The 23,247-nt window shown below is 41.0% G+C and overlaps 1 protein-coding gene across 11 annotated transcripts in view; it reads right to left on the bottom strand.

Moving 5' to 3' along the window:
* FYN (FYN proto-oncogene, Src family tyrosine kinase) overlaps window positions 1–18,452 on the bottom strand; it is a 114,499-nt gene extending 96,047 nt beyond the window's left edge. For 6 of the 11 annotated variants that reach the window (XM_053381702.1, XM_053381695.1, XM_053381698.1 and 3 more), the window contains exon 1: window positions 17,915–18,451. The gene's annotated coding sequence lies outside the window, so the exon portion shown is untranslated. Of the gene's footprint in view, window positions 1–4,103; window positions 4,214–17,914 lie in introns of all 11 variants that reach the window. The other 5 variants (XM_053381700.1, XM_053381699.1, XM_053381696.1 and 2 more) reach the window with 2 other exon arrangements.
* Window positions 18,453–23,247: the final 4,795 nt, after the last annotated feature.

Below are 23,247 nucleotides of genomic sequence, written 5' to 3' on the forward strand. Positions count from 1 at the left end.
CTGCCATTTTGGTCTGTGTCTGTTGTTGTTGCTGTTGTTTTAAAGAAGTGTAGATTTTCCTGCACAACTCAGGAGCAGGAAGTATGCCCTGTCACAGATAAATATACTCATCTTCTCTTTCTGACCCATTTTATCGCTGATCACGTTAGCACATGGGACATCCACTTGTGCCAAAAACAGAAATGAACACATGTCAACTAATCAGACTAACATTATAATTTACAGGATTTAGCCTATGGTTCCTCTGAAAAAGAAAGAAGAGGCCTGATGTTGAATATAATATCTCATATAAACTTATGCATTAACCTTCTCATACATGGGACCTATGAATTTCAAGGGTGTTCACTACTGATAATTTTATCCATAAATATGTATGGGCTTAAGTAAGCTGTTTTCTGACCTGTGGAACAGTCTTTTAAAATGTGTTTTTATAAAAAGAAACGATTGTTCTTATAATTAAGTGTTCTTTGTATAACTACAACATTAATATGTACTAGGCAACTGTATTGTGAAGATTATAAGTCTGTGCTAAAATGCTGCTTTGGCCTTTTGCCCACTAGTAATAATAAACTTTTGAATTAATCTTCTCCAGGGCTACAATTTTCAATCGATTTAATTGATAGCTTTACTAAAGCTTCAATGACAGATTAAAATTAGTATTACTCCCCATTTAATCAGTGGGTTTGAGATTAGGAGCAAAACTGAACAGATTCAAATGAGTAGTGAAGTTGCCAAATTATACATTTCCTTGCTCAGATACATTAATTTTGGTGGCTTGCAATCATCATCTCAAATATGGGGCAAGCATCATAGCCCTGCAATGTCTCTGGTTTGGATTAAAATCCAAGCGAGTAAAGATTTTAAGTCTTCCCTTCCACCCTGAGAGATGCCAGCTGCATGAGGAAAAATGCATTTTCAGCATGGCTATAACAACATGCCATGTACCAGAGGGGTGTGGAAGGGAGGGAGAGACCTGCTGGTCCTAAGATCTGCAAAAACGTTAAGGTGTTGGAAAGTAGCTGAAGAAGGAAACAAAACATTATTGTGCTCCCAAGGACATATTTAGGAATATCATATAATCTGATTTGATTGACAATTGGGTGAGAATAAATTGAGCAATTTTCTGAGTAGAGTAACATATCTCGGTTTTTGAGCTTGATCAGGATAGTTTACCCCATCACTATAGATCAGGCTGAAAACAGCATCTTCCCTAACATCAGTTGGCTGCTTTAAAAAGTAATAGTTTTCGGGTCATAGCTGAAATTACGCAACTATCACCAAAATATAATGGAATGGTTCACATGACAGAGTGCAGAGAGATGGCATGAATGTGTGGGCTCCCAGAGTGAAGCTCACAACCTCTTTGCTTCCCCCCAGTCCTTTTTACTGTTGTACCACTTTGAACTAAGCCAAGGTTTGGCTTCGCATGTCATCCAAACTGGGACTTGTGGTTAAGCTTTCTCCTCGCTAACTGCGATCTGTTACCTTGGCAAAGTGACTGCAAGCTTTTTGCCAGGACCCCACACATTTGTGGAGCTTTGCTAAGCCACACTTTGGCTTACCATGCTGCGAGAACCAGGCCAATGTTATATACCAAATCAAAGAATTCCAGTACATTGTCTAGTTAAGCCCCACCCCACATAATCAATCACATGACACGGTGCACGCACACCATTTGAATGGGAATGCTCATCAACTTTGCAGGGGGCCAAAGCCCCCATGGCCCCTAGGAGCTGGCTCCTATGCCAAGAAGATATCAGTCCTATCATACTGCTGTTCCTCTACTTTTGGAACTTGGATCCTGTCTGATAGTCTTTAAGATAAGGAATTGATGAGACCGATCCACTATGAATAAGCAAAGTTGTAGCACCCCAAGAATGAAAACTTCTGTGGCAAAATGCAAGCTATTTATCCCTATGAAGCGGGGTTCTTGAAGTTCTCTTTCACATGATAAAAATGTTAAATATTCATGGACACGCTTTCCTTCTTTTCACTGTATATCATATATACATACACTAGGGGTATTTTAAAAAAATTCCAATGATGTTTAAGTTTAGGAGCAGAAGGCAGAACAGGCATTCTGAGAACAAATCTGACAATATTAAGTCAATTAATACTGATACGCCAACAAAACATTCAGCAAAGCAAAATTCCACAGAAGACTTCCAGCAGCGTCACACACACAAAACGGCACACTTTCCCACTCAGAAAATACATTAAAGCTTTTCACCATTTTGCTCCCTTCCACACCAAAACTGACAAGTATAATATAGAAAGCAGTTGAACATTGGAAAATGTGGTTGGAGAAAACAGCAAACAGATGGCTCAGCAAGATATAGGGCTGCTGGTTTTGCTCTTAATTTTAGTTGTATTTTAAAAACATTTCTAATCACCCCAATGGATTTACAATGCTGCAAGTTAAATAGATCTTTTTATTTTAAGTGCATTGAAACGGGCACACCATACATAATAATTCTTGTATAACAAAGGTCTCTTTTTATTATTTTTAAGCACTTCAAATAAGAAACCTAATGACTTCACCACATGCAAAATATATAGCATGAGATCTTACTTGTTTAATAGCACAAGACAACTATGAACCCCATGGGAAGCACCCCACATATTTTTGTCTTTTTCCCTGGGAATTTTTGTTCAAACTAGTAACAAAATAACAGTGTTCCCATATTCTTTTTTATTTTTTAAATCAGCGCAAGCCAGTGGGAACTTTTGTCTTCAGTATTAACTGTTGCAGTTGGGGATCATGCAGTCCCAATGAACAGTTGAAAAAGACTTGCCCATTTAATTAAAAAAAATTCCTGCATGTGATATTTATTTATTTAATCTGCATTAAGGCACACACAGAAAGGGGGCAGCATTAAGGTGCTTAGCCATATCCTGATGATCCCACCCCACCCCACAATTTTGCATACTTGAATTTCTGTTTGGATACCCTACACTGCATTCAGTGTAGCACTATGGCGAACATTCTGTCAGTACAAGGATTTCGCCTTGCATGATGGAACATCCTTCTCCCCGTAAGTGCCCCTAAATCTGCTCTTGGGGTTTCCCAGAGCAAGAGTCTGAGTGGTTTCCCCCCTTGCCCTGCTCCTTTCCCAGGGAAAACCTGTTCTTTAGTGCTAAATTGGACTAAACATCAATATGGAGAGAAAACTCACAGTGGCTACTGTGAGAACAGGATGCTGAGCCAGTTGGGCTCTTCTTATGCTCTTACCATGTCTGGAGAGCAATTTGGACACAACACTGATCTCCCCAGGTTCCTTTTATCCTCTAGGCAATAAATTCATGTGAAAGATCTCTCCTCTGTTTCCCCAACCTTTCCTCTCTGAAAGCAGGAACACTACAAATCAAGATTTCAGAATTAGTGTTCACAAGTGTCTGACTCTGAAATGATTTTCAGAGTCACATACCAGTGACTCTGGTATTGAGCGACACATACCAGTGCCACTCAAGTTCTGAACCTGCAAAGGAACCCAATGCCCTTAACATTTATGAAACTCAAATATCATACAGATTTTTTGGTGGCACATAATAACCTATGTAAAAGAAAAAAATTGTTAAAGAAGACGGCATGTTTCAGCACTTTCTTGCCATGTTTCTTGTTAAATCTGGGAAAGGCTAACAAGGAAGAGAAATAAAATACAGTGGTACCTCAGGTTAAGTATTTAATTTGTTCTGGAGGTCTGTTCTTAACCTGAAACTGTTCTTAACCTGAAGCACCACTTTAGCTAATGGGGCCTCCTGCTGCTCCTGCACTGCCGGAGCACGATTTCTGTTCTCATCCTGAAGCAAAGTTCTAAACCTGAGGTACTATTTCTGGGTTAGCGGAGTCTGTAACCTGAAGCGTATGTAACCAGAGGTACCACTGTAACTTAAAAATAAAAAATGCAAAACTTTTCAACATTCAGTGGTTGGTTAACTTGTATTCTCAGATACCCAGGTTCCCAAATACTCCAACCAGGTCCATCTGAATAATTTCTCAGCTGGTTCTAGTAAACAACTTAGACAGTGCTTTTAAGGGGTCAAGGCCTAACAGTGTCTTTTTACAAGGTTTCACAATTTCATTAAGAACATGACATACATACCTGCATATTGAATGAAATAATACAGCAGTAGCTCATCTCAGGCAACAGCTGGGGCTCTCATGCAAACGTCGCTTTGTGTCAAAGCCAAGTCAAGAAGTTTCTGCTGTTTTCTTTGAGGACAAGAAGATTTTGTTTTCATTCTCATATGAACCAGTTTTTAAATATATCAAAGTGTTTATATGCCACCATACAGGATGAGCTAGAAATCCATTGCTACATATTCTGCTCCATATTTAAATGTCACAGCAGCCACTGAAAAAAACAAACTCAGCAACAAATCCTCTTATTATCTGCTGTTTTTACTACTCAGCATGTGATGTTTTAAAGTATGACGGCAAAGCATGTTTCCTCCTATATTCTCTTAACCTATACAATTTATTTTGCTCACTTGACATTCATGCTCATATGTTAGTAAAGGAGATTCCACTCCAGATTTTAGCTTGCCAGTAACTTCAGCGTAGGTGAACAATGCCAGAAACTAGTGAATACTCAATCTATTCACTGAATTGCAAATCAGACAAAAAACTTCTTCCTCCTCCTAAGACTTCTTTCTAAAAGGTTTCTTTTTGCATCTAGGTCTCTTTCCTTATAAGCAGAACCCTTAGAACCCACAACCAAAATACCAAGCCTTTTGTAATCATCGTAACGTTGCTTTGCTTTAATTTTTAATATTGTGAAGAGATCACAGCAGCTTGCAAAACTAGGAATCAGATGACACTCTTGAGATTGGCAAGTCTTTTTCTCTGGCGCCACAGGATGCCAGCCAATTATACATATATATAAATCATTACATTTTCACACCAAAAAATGGGCATGTAGTCATAAAATGAATTGTATTACAATGAATTAGACCCAAAAAGACTTTCAGAAATCACTGGAAGCAAGTATGTTACAAGAACATTTTAAATGTTCTTATGTAGCAGCTACATAAATGGCACATCTAAAGGCAAGATGAGACAATATTTGCAGAATTTGCAATATTTGGCAAAATCACTGGGGCCAAGAGTGCAGCTGTCTAGCTTAATTAAGTTTCTACTTGCTGCAAGGATTTAGGTCAAACTCTTAAAGTTACTCATGGGATTTTACAATCTGACATTTTCTTAAGGTCTGCAATGCAGACAGTAGTGTGTAACATGCAAATGAACAGGAGATCAGAGGAATCCAAGATACATAACATCAAGATACTTCAGGGTCACTAGTTTAAAATTATACAGGTCACAACAGTGGCATGTACAAGTTGCTGCCATATGTTGGCTCCTTGGTCTCTCCTATGGGAAGCAACTATAGGAATTTCAAAACAGTTTCTATTTTGGCTGCTGTCCATAGAACAACTCCATAGAATTTGCATCCTCAATAATATTAGCTGAGGCCCAGCACAGAGTGGACACAGTGACACAGCTGGATTTACAGGTTCAGCAGCAGTGTGAATAAACAAAACTCTGAGATGTTTTTTTTTAATGCAATTAGGAATGAAAAACATTTTTAAAATGTATGTTCACTAATTTGTAACAGCCACATGGCCAACACGCAGACATGCAAGAGCTTTTAATAACTGAGACTTTGTTAGTAGTATTTATTCACTGCTGTTCTCAAACAGTAAGTCGAATCTTAATCTCATTAAAATCTGTCAACAGTCCATATAAGAAACAGATTTTACTTTTCTGCACACAAATACACACCCTGCCCCAGCCATATATAGACAACTAATGAGGAGTGCTTGGTGATGCCTGGGAATTTTTAGAAAGCAATAAATATTGTGATTTTTAAATGGATAGTGTAATTTGTGAATTTGGATCCATCATACCAAAAATCAGGTAAAGTTATGTTTTGGTCCACTATCTTGATTCAAAATGGTGACCAGCATCCAAATGTCTGCAAAGACCGCCACCCTCATCTCAGGAACCCTCATGCCAAGTTCAGTGAAGAGGCAGCTGAACCTATGCCAAAAATGCATGAAGTCACACGAAACTGGTGCTTTTGTCTGTCATCTTGATTCAAAATGGCACCTGGCATCCAAATAGCGACAAAGTCCGCTGCCCCACCTCAGGAACCATCATGCCAAGTTTGGTGATTACATCTTGAGATGTGGCTGAACCCATAGAGAACAAACATACATACAAACAAACAACCTTCCAAAATACAGTATATAATAGATAAAAATAGTGAAGATTCCTGCTACTCTTTTCCAGTATACAACAAAGGAGATAAAGGACAGCACCAGGCAAAACAAGAGGAGAGAAGCTCTAAAACCTAGACGATCCAGAACTACAAGTTCTGGAGGTTACAAGTTCCTTACCTCTGAACTAAAGTCTACTGACTTATCATTCATTCATACCAATATATTTTGATTTATAATCTTCAGCTGTCACTGTAAAAAAGGTAACCCTCTTTATCTTCCGCCTCTGCTTATAATTGCAACTATCAAAATGCAGTGAGCTGTATAGATAAAATTTAGTGCACCTTAGGGGCTGTCACTTCACTATACAGCAAAACAGTTCCATTCATCTCCACCCCAGAGTCCTCTTTTCATTTAATAAACTCCTCATCTCCAAATTGAAAGCTATTATTTAAACAAAAATATTTTTCTTCTTTGTTTGCAAATATTTTTTAAAGAACAATAGCTGTGAACCTGAGATGTAGCCTCACATAGGCAAGTGAGACTCCTCCACTGAAAGCAAAAGCAAGGGAGAATGTCTGATCATAATCTGTAAAAAAAATATACTCAGGTACTAAATTCAGAGTAGGGTACATAGAATAGGAGAATATATGTTAATGATCACTTTTGGTGGATTGCAGTATATTAAACAAAATGTTCAGTAATATTGTTGCCATCTTCTGGATTTGGTTTTTTTAATGGTCCAGTGTACAAAGTTATTCTCAGCACATATAACAAGTGTCTGCCTTCTGAAAATACACATTTGTAAAACAGCAGGCTGTTTATACTAGAAACAAGGTTACATTTAACTTTAGATGAGCATTAGAAAAGCAGAACCTTATCTAGTCCAGCTTTCTGCTTCCCACTGTGGCCAACCAGATCCCTCTGGGAAGCACACAAGCAGGACATCAAGGCAATAGTCCTCTCCTGTTCTTGTTCTGCAGCACAAGAGGCTTCCTGCTGTTGATCCTGCGGAATGCATTTAGCCACCATGACTAGTAGCCATTGATAGCTATATCCTCTATCAATTTGTCTAATGCCCATTTAAAGCCACCTAAATTGTCAGCCGTTTCCACATCTTATGAAAGCAAATCCCATAGTTTAATTTTGTGATGCTGCCTTGGAAACTGGTGCAGAATGTAATGACTAGATGACAGAAACAGTCACCAGAAACAGCTCTATTGACTTATTTGTTTGCAGCCATAATTCTGGGCAGCATGAGTTTCAAAAGCCTTAACAACCATATACGGAATGGGACACAGATACCTGAATGGACATCACAAGAAATGAGACGTAAGAGCATAAGAAGAAGAACCCTACTGGATTAGAACACATGTCCATCTAATTTCACAGTGGCCAATTAGATGCCTGGAGGAAGCCCACAAACTAGACCTGAGTGCTACAGCACTCTCCCCACTCATGTTCCTCAGGCAACCGATATTCAGAAACATACTTCTTCTGCCACTGGAGGTAGTACATAATAACTAAATATGATAGTCATTGACAGCTTTATCCCTCCCTGCCCCAATAAATTAACAGAATCCCCCTGTAAAGCTACTGAAGTTGATAGCCATTGCTACATGTTGTGGGACCAAATTGTACCATTTAACTATGTGCTCTGTGTTTTGCTGTCATAAGAGACCCTTCTTTGTGCTCCCTTACATTCAGAAATGAGGCAGGTGGTGATGGCCCCCTTATGAATACCCTAGAGACTCACATGCCACCTTTACTCCCAAGTTTCGTACAGCAGGTCAAGTAATTTTATTCACCAGGCATTTTAACTGGCTTTATGGACAGAACCCAAAAGTTTCTATATGAATTGATTTTATTCCCTGATTTTAAACTTCTAGGGCTTTTTTTTTTAATTTGCTGATTTTCTTGTTTTTAGTTATTTGCTGGAGGTGTTTTTTGTTTTTGTTTTTTCAAACCCTTCGACCTTTACCGGTTTTGGAATTGGCTTACAGATTGAAAAGAACATAAAAATATCTTAAATAAATGAATAAGTATAGTTACCTGTGCAAAATTAAGGCTAGAGGGAAAATACATAAGCTCAATTTGCAACAGCAGAAGCATTACTATCAAATCCTCTGAAGCCACAACTAAACATATTTCACGTGTAGAAGATATACAAGCTCACGAAGAAATGAGTGATTGTATATATTTGGGGTGTAAGATGGACTAAATGCCTCAAGGCAAAGTTAAGATTTCCCCTGAAAGTAGTGTTTTGTGTTGCTTGTTCTGAAGGGTATGTGTGTGAAATCATCTATCAGAATAATGGCTGCTAAACAGAATGATGGTTTCCATCTTGAAGCCATATTAATAGACTGTAGGCTCTCTCTCTAAAGTAATTACCTGGACACAAAAAGGAAAGGGGGAAAAATCATTTGGGGGAGAGATGAAAGTGCTTGCTGGGAAGAGTGAAAAGGTATCAGGTGTCCCTTGGTTTGCTTCTGGCACCCTTCACTGCCCAGAATATTGGCAATGAAATTGCTATTAAGTCACCCTGAGCTGAAAGGACAAAGTGGTATTGGTAGTGCTTCCAAGCATTTTAGAACAGTTAACCTAGAAAAAGACAACACATTCCAGTAACAGTTCACAAAACATAAAAGAAATCCTTTGAGCCTGACATTTACCAGAATTCTGAAGCCCATTCCATCCATTTCTTACAAACTAACCACCCACTCATGGGTTCACAATGATTACCACAGAATCACAGAGCTGGAAGAGACCAGAGTCTCCCAAGTCCAGGTTTAGGCACCTACCTATTGATTAACTTTCAGAATTCAAACCACAGGATACTAAAACCAGAGAGAAAACGTGAGAGGACATTTTTTTAAGATAAATTCATGAACACGAATAAATCCCATTCACTATAAACTACAAGCTTTACTGTGTACAATTTCACATTATCCAGTACACCATATCTGTGATCCATTGAAGCACATGAACAAAGTATTTCCATGCATGATGGGTAGTTGTCATCAAACAACTCTTCTCGCAATGGTGTCTCATGCCTCATGGAGTGCTTTATATCCCAGCCCATGAGAAGGAAAATTCTAGATGCTCCAGAAAGAAAATAGGTAATTTTTATTTTATTTTTTTGCTCAGTCCTTGAGGCATGTTGCCCCATCAGCCTTCACTGCCCTCATTTCCTTTCTCTGAACTCTAGATTATTTGTTCAGGAAGTGACTACAAGAAAAAAGCTGAAGACTGGAGAAATGTGCTGCATCTTAGGTTCAGGAGCAAAGCTGAAGTCACTAAAGTTCTAGGAAAGGCTCTGCAATCTGCTCGTATCCTGTAGCATCTCTGAAATAAGATGCCAGCTGAAGGCAATTTCTCACTTTACATTTTATAAATGTATATGTTTCTCAAGTACAAAATGCATAAACTTGCTATTAGTTGGGAACAGCTCATACACACTAAAATTGCCACTTTTTCCAATGAACTATATCTAAAAGTGGCTCAATTCTTTCTTGATGCTGTCTGTACATATTTAATGAGCAAAACACACACATGCATCATTCTCAACTAAATCAACAAGATGCCTGTTTATTAAACCAAGGATTCCATACCCAGGTAGGAAACGTAAGCGAGAAGTAGTCTTGAATCTGAGTGAAATTGTCAGGCCTAAACAAGGCAATTGTAGAGTGTAATCATATGCACTTGTACTCAGAAGAAAGCTGTATTTGTCCCATAAAACGTGCTCCCAGATAAGTGTGCACAGGATTGCAGCCTTAGTCTGCAACTCTGATCATCAGCAGTTTTTTTTAAAGTGTAAGGCAGGAAAGTTTATTTAGCTTTCCAATTTCAGATGCCAGCTAAAGACAAAAACAACCAAAAACCCTCCTCTAAACCTAAAGGATGAAATTCTCTGCATTTTCTGAAAACACAACCACAAACTTCTTTTCCTGTGGTCATGCCTGGCTTTCCTCTTATTTTCCCTGTGTCTCTTAACTAGAGTTTGTAGCCTGGTCTATAAGAATGCAAGTCCTTTCCACTGAGCAAGAACTTCCAAAATGTAATACGTGTGCAAGCCCTAAAAGAAGAACAGCTGACTCCTGAGATGCATTCATTAAACACAGAGGCTCCATAGTAATGCTAGTGTTCCACTCTCTCTTTGCACACCACACCACTATGAAGGGATTTAGAAAAAATTACTTAAACTACTCTAACGGGGTGGGGAATCAAGAGTTTCAGCTGCTCAGCCACAGACAGACTATCATATATGATGCAAATATTTTGCTTTATGTGGAATGAAACAGAATTTCCAAAGAGCAAATGCTCATGTTGTAATACAGCATCATTCTGCATTGCTGACATGTGAAGTCACCAAGTCATGTCACCGTATAGGAAAAATCTGATTACAAGCAGGCATGCTGAGTATGCTTAATGCTATTCTTTCTCTGGGATTCAATACATTTTACGTGTTTTTTAAAAACAGAATGTCTACACTAAAAAGGTGACCTCCAAGTAGCAGTGCTGAAAACACCTTGTCATATATTAGAGCAGCATTGACCAACTTGATGCCTCCAGATGTTTTGGACTACAACTCACATTAGACAACTAGCTATGCTGGCTGGGGCTGCTGGGACTACTTACTAGTTCAAAATATTTAGAAGGTACTAGAGTGTCGAAGTCTGCATTAAGAGAGCTGCTGCCAGTCAGAGTGGACAATATTGAGTTGGCTGGACAAACTATTTCAGCAGAAGGGTTCAGTTTCACTGATAAAGAGGCAAATACAAATTGCACCCTAAGCACATAGACGCACACAATTTGAATTCCTATCAAATTGAAAGTTAATAATGCTGGAGCAGTTCTTCCCAAATCATGAAATAATGCATGGATTTTCCAAATGTGAGTTTCACTGCAACATTCATCAGCATTCAGTTATCTGCATGGGTATACACAGAATTATGCCTTATTAATTTTGCTTGCATTAATTTTAGCTCTTTTTTCTTGTTGTGCTTGACCTACCAGCAGAACTACTAAAATATAGCTACACAACAATATTTTAAAGGGAGATTTAACAGTCACTCAGCATATAATAATAATAATAATAATAATAATAATAATAATAATAATATTATTTATACCCCATCCATCTGGCTGGGTTTCCCCAGCCACTTTGGGTGGATCCCAACAGAATATTACAAACACGATAAAACATCAAATATTAAAAATGTCCCTAAACAGGGAAGCAAACCTTACTACTTTAGTCTGAAAAAGACAAACAGTGCAAATTAAGGCTACAAAACTTTGTTGAACATCTGTCACTGAGACTTCCTACAGTTTCCTAGATTGCAAAAATATGAAGCGATCTGTACCCCATACTCATCAACTGAGGCCCTTCTTCATGTGCCCCCTCCATGAGAGGTCTGAGGGTGGCAACATGAGAACGAGTATTTTCTGTGGTGGCTCCCTGTTTGTGGAATGCTCTCCCCATACAATGATGGTGCCATCATTGTGTATCTTTATGCGCCATGCATTTCCCCCCCCTTTATAACTGGGCCTCTGTCCTTTAACTATCTGTGGCCTTATGGAAGTGGGCAGGATATTTTTAATGTATTTCTTTTTCCTCTTGGTTTTAATTTATCTCGGGGAGGGGGGTCTCTGTCTATTTGTTTGGTTGTAAGTTGCTTTGGGCTGGCCTGGAAAAACAAAGTGACTATATATATAAATAAACAAATAACAGAATGTATAAATAAAATGCATTAATAAAATGCATAATAAATTGGGGGTAAATAGGATCCCCAAAACCTGCAATTTTAGTCTAACTGCAATGACTAAAAAATACTGTAATGTGAATCATACTTCTGCAGAGGCTAGACAGTTTTAACTTGTCCAATCACATTTTTATTAGACCATAAATTTACTGCAAATCATATCATGCCTAATGAAGCCCATAGGGCTGTTGGCCTCAATGGTATCTTCACATACTGCTCCATATATATATATATATTTGGATAACATTACTCAGGCTCCTCAAGCAGGATAACTGTTGCGTATTAACACATTCCACAACTGCAAATTCACTGTTTTATACATAGGAAGCATCTGTTTTAGGAGTGATCTTCTTTGTTGGAAAACTCCACAAGCAAAAATTGTCACATGCTATGTCTTGCATTTGCACCCTCTGAAAAAAAATCACCAGATAATCCCTACTTCAAAAGCCCACTGTTTGTCCATCTGACAACTGCTTCCAAAGAATGCAAACATGCCATCTCTATCAAGTGGTAACAAAGATTACTACAAGTGTTATGAGTTGTGTGCCCAGTACTGAAGGTAAGAAATAAATATTTTGCTGCAGATGGGTAGCAGAAAATTGTTACTACTTAGGTTTTTTCTAATGCCAATGTGAGCTCAAACATTAATAGCACATCTGAATGTTCTAACATGTATATTGCTTGATGAAGTATATATGGTTCACAGAGGCAAAAATGGAATTTGCTCAGTAAAGCAACAATTATCCACTATAGGCCATGTCGCTTATGGGAAAAGGATGCTCATTATTATAACGACACAGTTCCAGGCGTAGTTAATGCCTGTTTTCAGCAGCTCAACTCTTTCCAAAAGCATACATATGAACTACAGTCAAGAACATTTATTCTGACATGATTAAAAACTCAAATCCTATGTCCCGCTGTGCAAAGACAACAGAGCACAGAATTGTGTTCAGGGTTTTCAGACCCGTAACAGTAGATTGCTATGCTGGAAGTCTGCCGTTCCTATTATTATTATTCAATGTATTTTTATACCACCCTTACTCCCATAGGAGTTCAGGGCGGTTCGCAGCATAATAAAATATAACCAACACAAAGCAATAATTAAAACATCTAAAACTGCGTAGCTAAAATCAAAGACACAGTGCAGCAAACATCAATAGTAAAACTGTTGGGGAGGAATTTAATGTACTGCTAAGCAGGCCACTCCACCAGTGCAAGTATTTCTGCTTCCCTGGTGGAACATTCTACTTTCTCCCCTGACCTCAGTGTTGTTCTAGGGGTCTCTCAATTCCCTTCACAGCCAACTTGGGGTGGCAAGAGAGGCACCTGGAAGGAGGAGCAGGGGAAGCCCTGTTGCACTAATGGAAGTCCTTGTGTGGGCTTCTGCTGGCATGACTAGTTAGTTGAATTTGTCCCATGGACTCCATAACACATTTATGTCCTCCAAGCCCAGGCAAACAAATGCACAATCAGACCTAAAGCTTGTCAACATAGGAGACAGACCCACTTTTTCAAGAAGAGAACTCCACAGTTGGCACACTACCACTGAGAAGACTCATTTTCATGTTACAACGCCACAACCCATACTCATTGGCTGGACCATGAGCTGTGCTTCCCCCACTGATCTCAAAGCATGAGCTGGTAGGCATTAGAAGAAGCACTCCTTTAAGTGCTCCAGCCCCAAGTCATTCATATATCAGTGCTAGCACATTGAAATACATCTGGTAGCTCACAGACACAGAGTGCAATTCTATAAGGATTAGTGACATCTGAGCCCATCCTGCTACTTGACTAAACTCTACAATTCTATGATTCTACAATCCTAAACTCTGTGATTCTATGATTCTATACCTGCTGCAGCTACAGGACTGTCTTCAAGGATACCGCCACATAAGGTCACAAGGTCAAACTGTGAGGTTAATACTGTTGAAGCTGGGCTATCCTAGTCCTGGAATGGCCATAACTAGTGAACCAGTCATAGTTGGATATCACTCAGGCTTCTAGCAACAGCTTGGAATGAATGAGTACCCACAAACTATGTACCTGTTTTTTCAGGAGAAGTACAACCCACTCCAAAACAGGCAATTGCCCCAATTCTTGGACCCAAGAAACACCTGTCCGTAGCTCCTCCATCTTGTCAGGATTCATTCTCAGTTTACTGACACTCATTCAGGCCATCACTGCTTCCAGACATTGGTCCACCTCTCCTAATTCATTTGTAATGCAGTGTCATCAGTAAATCAGTGAGACCATGCTCCAGATTCCCAAATGAACCTCCTAGGAATTTCAATAGCATGGAGGACAAGTAAGTTCCTTGTGTCATGGGGCTGAGTGGAAGCTCCTCAATGCTACTCTCTAGTATGACCCCACAGTCAGAAGCAGAATCACTGTAACTGAGTCCCAACCTGCACAACTGCTCAAGGATATCATGGTCAGCGATACCAAACACTGTTTGTCCCCTGATAAAGAATCAAGATGACCAAAGCTGTTTCAATGGTGAATACAAACTGAAATGGGCCTACACATTATCCATGCATGTCTGCAGCAGGCCAGCCACCACTCTCTCAATTCCCCTGCCCAGGAAAGAAATATTTGCAACAGAATGGTAGTTATCTAATACCTTGGGATCCAGGGACAACCTCTTCAAGAGGGACCACACCACACTCCCTTTCAAGGCAGCAGCCATGTACTTTCCCACAATGAGGCATTAACCACTCTCTGGATCAAGCCAGTCAGTCCATCACTGTTAGATCTTAAAAGTCATGATGGCCTACCCCTGCAACACCCAGTCCACATTGTCAGGATACAACAACTGAAAGTGATCCCATTAACTTTTACCAGATAGTATAGGACCTGCATGAACTGTGCTGTCAAGTTCAGAGTGGATAGGAGCTCAAAACGATCGCAATAATTAGCACTGCTATTCTAGAAAAAGAAAGTATTGCATGGCACAACAGCAATGCTAAGGCAAATTTTCGGTATGTGTTTTTCGGATATGAGCGTTACGGTATATGCAGCTCCTTGCAACCCTTATGAAGTAGCACCAACATGAGCACCACCACCTTGCAAGTGCCAGGCATTTCTTTGAAATAGCAAGGTCAGCAGAGACATACAGCTCTCTGCCCCAATTGTCTCACATAAAATACTGTGGCACTGTTGCAAAGGCAGATAATGCTAGCATTTCCTCTGGCATGGTACTGAAAAGTCTGAAGATAGTATATTTGACAAAGTGCCTGGAACAGCTACAGTTTTCTGTATTTTCCTTCTTGCTTCTTGAACATGAAGCCTGAGAAACATCCTATACAATATGTACAACCCAAAATACTGCATCCCACATTTTAAACATGATGTAATTCATGTAATTCAAATAAAGTTACCATTTCACTTGCTCTGTGCCCCTAAAGCTTGTAAATTATTAAATTATATTTTACAACCTCAAATTTTAGAACCAAGAGTTTATTATACCAATTTAATTATAAAAAGAATAAGCACAATTCATCCAAGATAGGTATTCTGAAGCCCATTACATGAGATGTTTGCAGATCCAAACATCTAAAATGGGCAAGGGGTTGCTGCCATCATGTCTAATTTGGATCTTACTGTCTTTGATTTCACTGTAAGAAAGCGCAGACATAATTTAAGAATCAACACGTGCTTCACTTTGCTCCCTACAATCAGTGGTTATTTTAGAGCACTCAATTTACATTTTGTCCAAGAACTGTAAATTATAATAAAATGGTGGGCATCTGAATAACTTCTCCTTTTTCTGTCACTGAAAGATGAACTAAATTAACTGCAAAAACAGGACCCTTCAAATTTACCTTTCAGACTAAACCACAACAAATTGTATCGTCTGCAAACATAACCAAAAGTGCTCAACAATTGTTTAAATGCTGACAGAGTTCTCATGAGAAGAGTTTGTTTAAAAGAACTACAAATTGTTACACATTTTTTCAGATAATACAAAGAAGAATGTGGGGCTGAGAACACATGTGAGCAGGTAAGTATCCTGGAAGAATTTTCAATTTCTATGCATGCCTTTCTAACACACCCTGTCTCCACTTCTGAGCATAAGAAATGAATGTACCACAGTAATGGAGCAGGGGTCGGGGGGAGAGAGAAAGCATTTTACAAACACTATGTCTTTTAGGCTACAATCCCATACACAGTTACCTGGGAGTAAGTCCCATTGATATTGATGTGACTTACCAGACATGCACAGAATTGTGCCCCTGATGTTCTACTAATTTCCCTTCATTCACCACCTTTCCTGATGGAAGCAGCAAAGATCACTCTATGGTTTTTTAATATTTCACAGGTTAAAAAAGAGGGGGAGAGAGAGCTGGCTTTAACATATAAATTGTGATTCTGCAGGCACAGCAAAATGCTGGCAATCCATGTGTGGTGTTAGGAACTGGAAAGATGTGCCTGGAAAGATACTGAGAACAGTTCAGTGGTATCTTCTGGAGAAAGAGAAAGAAGAAGCCCCAGGGAATAAGCAAATAATAACAAAAACAACCAAAGGAAGAAGGGAGGGGGAAAGGGGGTCTCTTTCAAACCTTACTACCCTTGAGCATTGCGTGAATCTCTTTTCTTCACTGAAAGCCTTCTTTGTCACACACACACACTTCAAGATCTATTTGCAAGAGGGGGAGGAGTCACTTTATTTATTATTTTCCCCACTCCCCCTTTTTGCATTTAAGTTGCAGCACATAAAGCCTTGGGATGAATCTCGGCTGTTTCCCCCCCTCCCCTCTCTAGTAAAATCATCAGTCTGTGTGAGTTCAGAAGGTGGGGATCTGGACAAATTTCAGCATTTTTGCCAAGAAGGAAGGGGGAAGCAGCTTGTGCATGTGGAAAACTCTACTGTACTGTATAGGACAACTATCAATTATTAAAGGATTACATCATTGTAGTTATTCTCACCCTCTCCCTCATTCAACGTGCCACAAAACATTATCTAATTGATCCTCTTGCAATCACAATGCATCCCCATCAGGGGTTGACAAATGTCCCTTATACTGAAGCGGAATCCCCTTCTTTTTAAAAAGAAGGTTTTTGTATTCCACAACATCTCAGCACGTAGAACCTAGCAGGCAGCAGTCCTCATTTGAGAAAGCCCAAGCTCTACTCTGTAGATCAGAGGCATCATCTCCAAAGTGCCCCTGTTTTGAAAATCCTGTCATATGGCCACACCAGTCACCAACCCCGTCAGCAGCAGGGTCACAAGAAGGGCCAATCCTACAGAGCAGACAGCAGCTCACACAAATCTCTGCTTTTGATAGCTATGAAGCATTTCTGCAAAGGCGTGGGACAGGCAGCCACACACACACACACACACACAACATCCTATAAATCTCAAATGAAAAACTTCTTAACTGCAGACTGTTCCTCCCAGACGCCAGCACAGGGCACCCTTATCCAACAAGAGCTGGACACAAATGGCATATGGAAATAGCAGGGCTTTAGAGAGCTAGTAAATACGTTGAATGCCATGCTTTAGAAATGACATTACAGTATTCTGGCTCCCCATCCACACCTCTCTGCCATGTTCGACGATGCCGTTATTGTTATTGTTCTGTTCTGGTTTCCAAATCTTCTTTAGGCCCAGCCACCACCACGCCTCTCGAATTATAAACGGACCCATGCCTCTGGTCCCATCATCACTCCCTTTCTAGGTCCCACCCCCTTTGGTCTGGCGTTCACACACACGGCTCTAGAGGTGGGAGCTCCGCGCGAGAAACGACATGCAGCAAGACAATCTTCCCAGAGCCACTTCAGGAGAAGAGCGCGCGCGCGCACATACACACACGACAGCACAAAGCGGGGAACCCAGCCCGGTGGTACAAAAGCCGGCGCATGCCTCGTTGCCCTCCCTCCCTTCTATAAGGCAGGGGCTGCGGGAAGTCCGGGCGGCGCGTTCTCGTGCTTACCTGAAGCGCAGCCGGACTTGGGTCTGCAGCGCCGCCTTCACCCCCAACGCCCCCTCCCCCTCGCGCTCTCTGCAGGGTCCGGAGGGCGGCGGCGGCAGGCGTCCCCTTTCCTGAGGAAAAAAGCTCCGGGCGATATCTGTCGCTCGCTCCCCCTTGCTATTCTTAACGTGAGGACCGACGGGAGGAGGGTGTGGGGTGGGGTGGACGCCCCTGCCTCAGCGGCCGGGGGGCGCCAAATGGCCGAGGAGGGGGCGGCAGCTTTGTCTGGCGCGCGGGCTGCTTGTCCTGAGGAAGATGGGCTCGCGCTGCGCGGCTCCGTTGCCTCCTCTCTCTCTCTCTTTTTGTGCCCAAGACTCAAGCCAAAGCCGCTTCAGTCTGTCTCCTCCCCTCCTCCTCCCACCACCGCCACCCAGGCTCCTGACAGATGGCGCAACCGCAGCATCGCTGCTTTGGCGCTCCTCCTGGCCAGCTCGCGCGGATGGAGCCTGGACTCCTCCACTGCCTTGCCTTGCCGTCCCTCGCCTCCTCACCCCTGCGTCAGTTCACTAAGCGGGGAGAGGATGGGGGGGCGCACGCACGCACGCGCGGAGGAGGAGGGAAGACTGACATCCCTAGCCGGCCTATGGCGAAGCTTTTTTGGGGTGGGTTAGGCGGAGAGAGGGGACTCCGGTTCTTATTGGCACGCGCGCCACTCGGGAAGGCGGGCGCAATGGGATTCGCTTCTGCACATCGCATCTCGGGTTGCCCTGTGGGATGGATGGGGTGGGTGCGCCCAGCTGACAGAGCGCTTTGTTGGGGAAGGGTTCTTCCAGCCGCCCAATGAAACGGAAAGGAAACTGGAACAGAGGGAGAGATTCTTCCTTTTTTTAAAATGCCTGGGCTTTGCATTGCAAGGATGTGAGAGTGAGTCAGAGAGTTGGAAAAACCAGCGTGTCATCTCATCCGCCCGCAGTGATCATCCGCGCCAGCAACCCTGTATGAATCAATCCAAGGAAACGTGAATAGGGATCTGGTGGTGCTAGTTTGATCAGAATGACTTGATGCTTTTCACAGTTTGCCAAGCTATAGAAATGTAGGTGTTTTCTGACCTAGTGGGCAGGTTTGGTAGGTAAGTTCGGGCTGGGCCAAATGCTAGAAAGAGGCTCAAAGTTTCCATTTGGGGCCACCAAAATCTGGTGCTGCCTGTGCTACACCCCTGTTGGTTCGTTTTCAGCCACTGAATGAATGCATAAATTTACACTGTAGATCTCCGGTGCTCTTAACTCCAAAAGAGAGCTTGACCATGCCAAACTTTCCTTGACTTTCCCACCGATTAGGGAGGGAGGAACACTGGCGTTTAGCACCTCACCTCTTGAATGGAAGGTCTGCTTTCCACCACAGAACATCTGTTTCCTATTCTTCAGTAAAATAGAATTCACTGAAGTGTTGTACTTTGTAATGCCCGCAGAATTATGAAATCCTCAATTCAGCCTGCCAAATGTTTTGCAATAATATGTGGGTGAGTTCAGATAACATGACTTTGTTGGTCTTCATTCATATGACAAAGAAAAAAATAAATTGCTTCCCAATCTGACTGCAGTCCATGAGTGTGTGTGTGTTAGGTGGAATACACAGACACACTCCATCTTTTTAGGTTTTTTTAATATGATTATGTAGAATAGCATATCTAGGCCACTTTTTGGTCCCACACAGTGGTCCCCAAAGCAGTGACAGCAAGGCATTTGCACTTGTCTTCAAAGTATAATTTAAAGGTAATGTAATCTGCTATCCTATACACAATTATCCCATTGAACTCATTAGGGCTCGCTTCTTAGTAGATGTGTTTGTAGATTGCACTGAGATATCTATACATTGGAGGTAAACAGAAAACGAACATATCAAAAGTAAACCACCAAATTAAATTTTACCTCTTCTCATGCAATTAGAAATATAGTCTCATTTCTATGTGTAGAAAAAAAGTCACTTGTGGAACCTTAAAGACTATCAGATTAGATTAACACCTAATTCCCTCACCCCTTCATTGTTTCAACATGTGCAGAAAATTATGTGCCTCTTAAGTTCTATGCCTGACAGTGCATTGCGGTCAGAGGTAGATCTGCAATCTTATACACTTACCTGTTTAACTCAATGAGACTTAATTTTGAAAGGGCATGTATAGGCCTGTGCTCCTCCATAATATATTTCAGCATTTCAGGGACTGTGCTATTGCTCATTAAGGATACACTACCTGCAACAGTCAACTAACTGCAACAACCAACAAACATGTTTATTGTGACATAATATTCTATGGTCAGAAGTGGGTTTATGCCACAGTAACTGTACATACACTCTGCTTACATTCACTCAGAAGTAAGCCCCACTGAATTCCATGGGGTTTACTTGCTGACCTAGTGGTAAGCATGTATTGAACCCTACAAATTGGTTAGCCTTAACCAATGGACTTAACTAACTCCTTGGGCAAAAGGTGAGGCAGAAATGTAAAAATAAATAATAATACCAATAAGAAGTCAATTTTTACTATATAATTATAATACAAATCAATAAAATGCTGAAACAAGTTATCAAAGTACTGATGAGAGAAATAGCAGGATACACAGAAAAAGTCTATTGTCATCCTCCTTGTACCTTACAACAGAAGAACAATGATAGGGTACCACTTCCCATCTAGAAGCAGCCTAAGTGTAGAAACATTTCAATAATTACCTTCTCTATCAATGTTTTGCTTTTTAAATGATGTGAGCCACCAGTGCAGTGCAACTGAATAAATCCTTACTCAGAAGTAATCCACACAGAATTCAGTGGGACTTACTCCAATCCAAGTAGGTTTCTGTGCATAGGATATGACTGGGCTGTTAATTTCATATAGCTGTTTTCCTTTTATCTCAGAATTAATTAAAACATCCAAGGTTTTCTGCACATTCCTAGCTCCTTCTAACTTCTGAGCAACGTATCTTTACCCTTTGATCACACATCATTCCAAATGTGGTATTTTGACAGTTTCTGTGAGCCTTCAGAACCACGTATCAAAGATCCTTTGACTTTCATAAGAGCAACCTGAAAACAGCAGGTATTGAGATGGAGAGAACAAACAGGGTTTCACAAATGCGATCTGTAGCAAAATGTGCTTTTGTTCACTGTTCCAGCCAGCCATGGCTTCCTCTATTTCCCCATGCCCAATACCTCCCACTGCTAACACACACTCCAAATTCTACACTCATTAAGCACGATCAGTTCTCATTGTCCTACAGTATTTGGAATTCCACCCACCTTAGGGATTATTCCTTTAAAAAAAAAAGTACTTCTGGAAACCTCAGGGTTTCCGTCAGCCTGGCAATACCTCCAGGAGTGGCTGGTGCAATGAGGGAGTTCCATGCCCCTGTCCTCCTGAGAGTGGTGCTACTTCCATTATTTCTGCTTACCTGGGTGGGGCAGAGTGATGGTGAGGTTGTGGCTAAGCAACTCCACCAATGGGAGTGATGGATTGGCCATGTTGCTGCACCCACACAGCTCTGGCCTTGATATCAAAATTAGGGGAAATTCATGCTAAAAGGCTAATGGCTTTTTCATGAATACACACACACACACACACATACAGAGAGAGAGTAAGTAAATTGAAGTAGAAATGTGAAGTATGGGACTTAAGATTGTGGGAAACTAAAATCTCAGTGAACTCAGCAGGGCTTCCTTCTGAATAAACATGTATTTGATTAGGTTTCATAGGTCTGCCTTCACTTTGAAAATATTATAAATATTTTGAAAGGAGATAAAAATTCAGAGCCAACTATGCAAATCTAGTACAACCTCCAAGCTTTGCTGTCCAATCTTCTATTGTCTGTGAAAATAAAAACCCAAATGATTACTATGATAATTTTTACAAGTGAAGTGCCACATCAGATTACATAAAACAAATCCTTGCTAAAGCATGTCATATTAAAAGGTCATATTCCCCTCAAGCTGCTCCGCCTCACTTTTGGCAGGACTTTAGAGAGGGAAAGCTTATGGAGCAAAGGAGATGAGTGGGTGGGGAAGAAGAGCAAGCAAAACAACTTAACAAGGTACCCAGTTAAGACAGGAGCATGAAACTGTGGGTGACCAAGGAGGAAAGTCACCCACAGTTGGGTGGGTCATTGGGCGCGAGTGATCATGCTCTTCTGAAGTTTACTATACAGCGGAAAGGAGCAGCCAAGCATACTAGGACTCAATTTCTCGACTTTAAAAAAGCCGACTTCATAAAACTTAGGGAAGTGCTGGGTGAGATCCCATGGACAGTAATACTAAAAGGAAAGGGAGTTCATGATGGCTGGGAGTTTGTTAAGAGGGAGATAGTAAAAGCACAACTTCAGGCAATACCAATGAGACGGAAACATGGAAGGTGCCTAAAGAAGCCAGGGTGGCTATCTAAAGAACTTTTAACTGAGTTAAGATTAAAAAAGGATGTGTACAAAAAATGGAAAAGGGGGGAAACCACCAAAGAGGAATTCAAACAAATAGCCAGCACGTGTAGACACAAAGTCAGAAAAGCTAAAGCACAGAATGAACTCAGGCTTGCTAGAGAGGTTAAAAGCAACAAAAAAGGCTTTTATGGGTATGTTCGTAGCAAAAGGAAGAACAAAGAAACAGTGGGGTCACTCAGAGGAGAAGATGGTGAAATGCAAACAGGGGACACAGAAAGGGCTGAACTCCTCAATGCCTTCTTTGCTTCAGTCTTCTCCGATAAAGAAAACAATGCCCGACCTGAAGAATTTGGAGCAAAGGATTCAGCAGAGGAAACACAGCCCAGAATAACTAAGGAGATAGTACAAGAATACTTGGCTAGTCTAGATGTATTCAAGTCTCCAGGGCCAGATGAACTCATCCAAGAGTATTAAGAGAACTGGCAGATGTGATTTCAGAACCACTGGCAGTCATCTTTGAGAATTCCTGGAGAACAGGCGAAGTCCCGGCAGACTGGAGGAGGGCAAATGTTGTCCCTATTTTCAAAAAGGGGAAAAGAGAGGACCCAAATAATTACCGCCCAGTCAGTCTGACATCAATACCAGGGAAGATTCTGGAGCAGATCATTAAGCAAACAGTCTGTGAGCACCTAGAAAGGAATGCTGTGATCACCAATAGTCAGCATGGATTTCTGAAAAATAAGTCATGTCAGACTAACCTGATCTCGTTTTTTGACAGAATTACCAAGCCTGGTAGATGAAGGGAACGCAGTGGATGTAGCCTACCTTGATTTCAGCAAGGCATTTGACAAGGTGCCCCATGATATTCTTGTAAAGAAGCTGGTAAAATGCGGTCTTGACTATGCTACCACTCAGTGGATTTGTAACTGGCTGACTGAC

The sequence above is a fragment of the Podarcis raffonei genome, chromosome 3, assembly GCF_027172205.1.
Source record: "Podarcis raffonei isolate rPodRaf1 chromosome 3, rPodRaf1.pri, whole genome shotgun sequence".
Classification (NCBI taxonomy): domain Eukaryota; kingdom Metazoa; phylum Chordata; class Lepidosauria; order Squamata; family Lacertidae; genus Podarcis; species Podarcis raffonei.